This window comes from Limulus polyphemus, unplaced genomic scaffold (assembly GCF_000517525.1).
Source record: "Limulus polyphemus unplaced genomic scaffold, Limulus_polyphemus-2.1.2 Scaffold6510, whole genome shotgun sequence".
NCBI lineage: Eukaryota > Metazoa > Arthropoda > Merostomata > Xiphosura > Limulidae > Limulus > Limulus polyphemus.
This window is the reverse complement of record NW_013672120.1, coordinates 40,908-47,658: the sequence shown is the minus strand read 5'-3', so window position 1 is coordinate 47,658 and position 6,751 is coordinate 40,908. Positions and strand designations below refer to the sequence as shown.

The window sequence follows — 6,751 nt, the reverse complement described above, 5'->3', positions numbered from 1 at the left end:
AAATACATAGAATAACTAACGCACCACATTTACTTAAGTTACACGCTGTAAATATATAGAATGACTAACGCACCCCACTTGAAGCGGACGTTTATATCGTACTTAGTTCCTCTTTGAAGTAGACATCTGCTTGGATTGTTGCAGTTATTTAGATCGAACTGTACAGGACAGTTTTGTAATGATGAACAATTGAATCTCAAAATTCCACCTGAAATAGGAACGTTGAAAAATTATCAACATCAAACAGTATTATTACATAGCATGATAAGCATACTAACGAGTTCTAGGTAACCAAAATCTTACTATAACTTGGTTATCAGAATTAATTCAGTATTTCGTTAAATCAACGAGACATTTTCTATCATTTTCCTGAAAAAGATAATTTTACCTAACGTGTTTTCGATAATGATGATGTTAGTTTTAATTAATTTCAGAAAAATAATTTATATTTAGCTTTCCACAAAATACAATCTTAAAGAAATCATGCTTTTCCTTACACCGCATTAAGATAATTTTCCACTGAGTTTTAAATTATGTTATTTTGTTGTAATTTTACTATATTGAGTTGTAAACTCTGATATTCGGTTCCACAAAATTAACTTTAAGCTGTTTCATGCTTAAACTAAATTCTGAACTCGATTATTTTTTGTTTTACATATTACCATCTAAGCAATGCTATACATTACTACACATCTGTTATTGTGAGCTATATATTAAGTTTTCCATTCTGTTATTCAGTATGACTTATTACATTCTATGATGTTCAGTGCTAAATATGCACTAATTGATATATACTGTTACTCTGCTAGCACTTGTATTATACGTTAAACAGTAGATTTCAAATTCAACTGTTCAGCTTGAGTTAATCAGGTAATTTTTATTTACTAATTGCACAATACGAATAGTTTGGGATTTCTACTTGGAGGTTTAGAATCCTAACGTACTTTTAAACAAAAGCAGTGTATGATTTTCAATTAAGGTAAAATAATAAGAGAGTTTATTCAAAACGGCAATGTGTTTTTCTACAGTCGTTGGTTGTGAATGATATGAAAATAGCTTATAATTATAAGTTTTATTTACAGTATATATTGTAATCACTGTTGTTTGTTTCAGTACGTCAGGAAGCACCTTGACTTTACTAAGTGAACACGAAAATACTTGTTTTACATTACATACTTTATGTCTTACATATGAATCGAAATAAAGAAATTCAAACATAATTTAAAGCCAGAAACAACAAAATGTATATAAACTTACCGCAGTCTTGAATGTTCACCAAATTTGCGACAGTGCAGCCAGTAAAAGCGAACAGTAAAAGAGCATAGAGCCACTTTTTCATGACTGAATTTTTTTAGAGGACTTCCTATCTATCTGTACTTTACAGAACACTAGTGATCAGTATGCAGTTTCTTTGGCCTTGTTCTTGATCTCTTCCTTCAGCCAACTTTTTATAACCAGAGCTTACAGCGTTGATGCACGCAGTGGTTGGTTGCTGGTCCTAATTCTGCTATGGGAGGGTGAGGGGAAGTAACTGCTTGCTTTTGATGCGCCTTCTGTGAGTTAATTTTACCAACGATAAATCTTGATCCATTTCTGTCCTCACGTGCGTTTCCAGTTCCTATGTAAAATAAAATAAGTCTTTCAACTACATATTTCAAAGTTAGTAATAAAAGACTTGCAGAGTTGTTTTTCTTCTCAAGAAATTAAATATGGTCACTGCTTCCTTCACTGTAAAATAATTTATTTAGCAAATAAATTTCGGTTTATTTGTAAATAATCATAAAACTGTAATATCCAAGCTTATTCACCAATAATAACAAACTATATGACTCTAAGTTATTCGCAGATACTAATAATATTAGTTACAAGAGTAACACATTGAAGCTTATTTTTAAATTATAATCTAATTGATAAATTCAGTTGATTTGCAAATAATATGTATAATAAAACGGGTGTCAATAATATTTGGATTTGTAAGGCAGCTGAAGGTGTTTGTATGTTGATAAATTGTCTCCCGATGGGTTCGACGGTAAGTTTATGGACTTACAACTAAAATCTGTGGTTCGAATTCTCACGGTGAACAGGTGGCTTTGTGAGAAAACAAACAACTTATTTTACATATGATGAAATTAAAGATGTTATACCAGTTCATACTACATGACCTGAAAGCAAAATCATTAAAAAACAAAAACGTAAACTTTTATGACAAACTCATGATTAGAGTTAAAAACTTAAAATGAATACACAACACATAAGTGAAAAATAAAATATAAAGTGAGAACATCAAACTCATGATCAGAGTTAAAAACTTAAAATAAATACACAACACATAAGTAAAAAATAAAATACAAAGTGAGAACATCAAACTCATGATCAGAGTTAAAAACTTAAAATGAATACACAACACATACGTAAAAAACAAAATATAACGTGAGAACATCAAACTCGTGATCAGAGTTAAAAACTTAAAATGAATACACAACACATACGTAAAAAACAAAATATAACGTGAGAACATCAAACTCGTGATCAGAGTTAAAAACTTAAAATGAATACACAACACACAAGTAAAAAACAAAATATAAAGTGAGAACATCAAACTCATAACTATAACGTGATTATAGACTAGAGAGCAGGCAATTATTCAACAGGATTCAACAACTCTTGAGTTATTATAATCTATCTGTAGGATTTGACTATCACTTTTATGACGCACCACTGCACCAAAGTGCGGAGCGCGACTTTGCGGTAAAGTGATACGAACCGTTGACCTTCAGATACACAGTCCGACATGCCCGCCCTCTTACTAATATCAAATTAACATCCATTATATAAATATATATATATATAAATCTTATTCATTGAAGTATCTGCTGTAATACATAACGCCCGGCGAAACTTTGGATGTAGACTTTTCTGTTTATATTCCTTTAAGCATGATTAATTTTGTTGGAAAAGTTTTTATCACAACATAGGATGGAGTGCAATTTATAATGATCTTTGTCATGTTTTGACTAATTTGTCTGTTTGTCTCAAATTATATGATGCATACTGTAATATACTCTCCTTTTATACTCCATTATATGAAAAAAGACTGTGCATCAGTGTATTTCTCAACAATGAGTGTGTGCCAATTAATGCCTTCCCTACTGGGCAAAGTTAAATACATCATTTCAGTACTGTGTGACAAAAATAACTGGATGTGTAAAATGTATTAAGTAGTGTTAGGATTAACAAAAAAATAAAAAATCAAGCTCGACAAGCATTACCGATAGCAATAACAGCATAGTTCACTAACTCAATTATATTGTAATTAGCACTGACATATGAGTCGAGAAATGTGACTTAAAGCTTAAGGATTTATCAGAGCTTATAACACGAATTTGTGTATTATGTAAAGTAATGCTGGTTTTAAGGTTAGTGTGAGCTTTGTGAAAATGAAAAATATTTGGTTTAGTTGGATTTGCCTTGCTTCTACATATTTTGCACTAATCTTCAAACGAATTCAATAAATATTATGTTTAAGAGGTTGCTGTATCAGACTTTATGATACAGCTCCATATGGCACTAAATTTACATACTGAGTGGTAATCAATCTGTAATCAATTAGTAAATCAATGGCATTTAAATCAACTACACCATCAAGGATATATATCTGTTAGAAAAAGAGTAATCGTCTGTAAAAAGATTAATATTTAAACAATGATGTAAATATAAAAGTTTTCCTACCTCAAATGAGCTACACACTGAGCTCTGTCAACAGAACATATACGTTATTCTGTAGTAAATTCACAAATTTTATTCTGTAATATACTCATATAGTTTATTCTGTAGTACACTCATATAGTTGATTCTGTAGTACACTCATATAGTTTATTCTGTAGTACACTCATATAGTTTATTCTGTAGTAAACCCAAATTTTATTCTGTAATACACTCATATAGTTTATTTTTTAGTAAACTCAAATTTTATTCTGTAATACCCTCATATAGTTTATTCTGTAATACACTCATATAGTTTATTCTGTAATACACTCCTATAGTTTATTCTGTAGTAAACTCATATAGTTTATTCTGTAATACACTCATATAGTTTATTCTGTAATACACTCCTATAGTTTATTCTGTAGTACACTCATACAGTTTATTCTGAAATATACTCATATAGTTTATTCTATAGTACACTCATATAGTTGATTCTGTAATACACTCATATAGTTTATTCTGAAATATACTCATATAGTTTATTCTATAGTACACTCATATAGTTGATTCTGTAGTACACTCATTTAGTTTATTCTGTAATACACTCATTTAGTTTATTCTGTAATACACTCATATCGTTTATTCTGAAATACACTCATATAGTTTATTCTGTAATACACTCATATAGTTTATTCTGTAATACACTCATATAGTTTATTCTGTAGAACACCCATATAGTTTATTCTGTAGAACACCCATATAGTTTATTCTGTAGAACACTCATATAGTTGATTCTGTTGTACACTCATATAATTGATTCTGTAGTACACTCATATAGTTGATTCTGTAGTACACTCATATAGTTGATTCTGTAGTACACTCATATAGCTGATTCTGTAGTACACTCATATAAGAATCAACTATATGAGTGTACTACAGAATCAACTACATGAGTGTACTACAGAATCAACTATATGAGTGTACTACAGAATCAACTATATGAGTGTACTACACTACAGAATCAACTATATGAGTGTACTACAGAATCAACTATATGAGTGTACTACAGAATCAACTACATGACTGTACTACAGAATCAAATATGAGTGTACTACAGAATCAACTATATGAGTGTACTACAGAATCAACTACATGACTGTACTACAGAATCAACTACATGAGTGTAGGTGCATTGTTATTTAACCGTATCAAATCATTCACATATTTAAGCAGAATACAGTTCCTAGTGTTACGCAGTTAAATTCATTATGTTTGTTGCTGAAGCCACCGATAATAATTATATTGCTATTTTGCTGGCTGAGGTTGTTTCAAATCTGAGCATGGACAACCAATGAAGAAGAATATCTACTAGAAGCAATGATATTTTCTTGTTACATTTAGAAACTAATACTTAAGTGTTCTTAGGTAGTACTAATATTGAATTGATATTTTACTAACGTTATATTTTTCGTAACAAAGATCATTTGCTCATTCAATTTGTGGAAATTGTATGCTTCATGATAAAGTAATAACCTGGTAATTTGATTTCTTGTTTGGATTAAGAAGAGCTTCCTCTACCCATACAATATCAAATTCGTGATTACTAACATAATTCAGTAATTCGAACCACGTAGGACCTAAACACGTTTTTTATGTTAACTTGAAGGCGGGCAGAAGTATCTAGCTTAAGTTAGTAAACTCGAAACCATGAACAACTATATGAGTGTATTACAGAATAAACTATATGAGTGTATTACAGAATAAACTAAATGAGTGTACTAAAGAATAAACTATATATGGGTGTACTACAGAATAAACTATATGAGTGTATTACTGTCTAGTGTAGCCTGGGACAAATACACATCATCTTTAAACATGCTTTTTTTTAAGGAATGTACTTTAAAGTGTTTTTGTTACAATGTTTTATATGAGATCTCTGTTGCAAATGGCCACCTACAATTGTTCCTTTAAAACCGAGGACATTGGCCGTGTTAGATAAGTACTGTATTACCAGAGTTTGCTTAGAAGGCTGCACTGTACATTACCCATTCTGTGTTGAGTGTACTGAGTTACCATGCATAATACTTTACTCAAGTGAAGAATGGGCATCAGAAATATAGAAGTCTTAACTGCTCTAACTCCCCCATTAAAACGGAGTTACAGATAGTGATAGTCTATTGAACGGCGTAGTTGAATAGGTCAAGCTATTATATTTTATACTAGTAGCAGTCGCTATTTGAGTCAATTTGCAAATGGATTTTTAGTCTCTTTCTACAAACTATATGTAATGCTGGTTTATAAAAGTAAATTGCCACTTATTCCAAAATGAAAAAAATTACTTCGGACTTGTTAGAAAGCTCAAAGATTTGTTATTGCTTTTCATTATAGTCTAACACTTGTATGTTTAAATAAGTAAATTTAAAATGAAATGGAAGAAGCATTTCAGAAATGACAGTTCTGTTCCCTGACTTCATATAAAAGGGGCGTCAAAAATCAAGATCAACCCAGTTTTAGGTGTGGCTCTTATCCAGTTTTCTTTCACAACATGCATGTGCTTGAACCAAATACAAGTGTTACTATGAGTGTTTATACAAAGGGCTCCAGTGACGATGTGGGAGAGAAAATGAGTACTCTACGTAAACATTAAAGTGAGAAAAACGTGAGGCGACAGTTAGCCTTCTTCTCTGTAAACTTGTTGTAATGAATTACCATGGACTAGGGTTAAGGATCAAAGCAATATTTGAACTGCTGATTTTTGTTATATGTTGTTAAAGGATGATTTAAGATTTAACATGTAATCAAAGTATCACTTTAATATAATCTCTGAGAGAATTAACTGAATAAACATGTTTAATAAATCTCTGAAGAAATGCATTTTTTAAAAAGTATTAATCAAGTAACAGAAAACAAAAAACATTGCTTGGACTTGGGTGTTTTAATAACTTATTCACGGGTGAATAATACTCTTTGTTCATTTACTTAGGCCATACTCCCCCACCCCCAGTTATTTGGTTAGTTTTATAAGTATTAAATAGAAACCCTAACA

At 30.7% G+C, this 6,751-nt stretch overlaps 1 long non-coding RNA gene across 3 annotated transcripts; it reads right to left on the bottom strand.

Moving 5' to 3' along the window:
- Positions 1–66: 66 nt before the first annotated feature.
- Positions 67–6,164, bottom strand: LOC111089525. 3 transcript variants are annotated; one of them, XR_002613775.1, is made up of 3 exons: positions 6,045–6,164; positions 1,258–1,618; positions 67–208 (listed from the first exon to the last, which is right to left on the bottom strand). It is a non-coding gene; the product is annotated as an uncharacterized LOC111089525 (long non-coding RNA). The 3 variants fall into 3 exon arrangements; XR_002613777.1 differs by lacking the exon at positions 6,045–6,164 and adding an exon at positions 5,717–5,731; XR_002613776.1 differs by lacking the exon at positions 6,045–6,164 and adding an exon at positions 2,350–2,372.
- Positions 6,165–6,751: the final 587 nt, after the last annotated feature.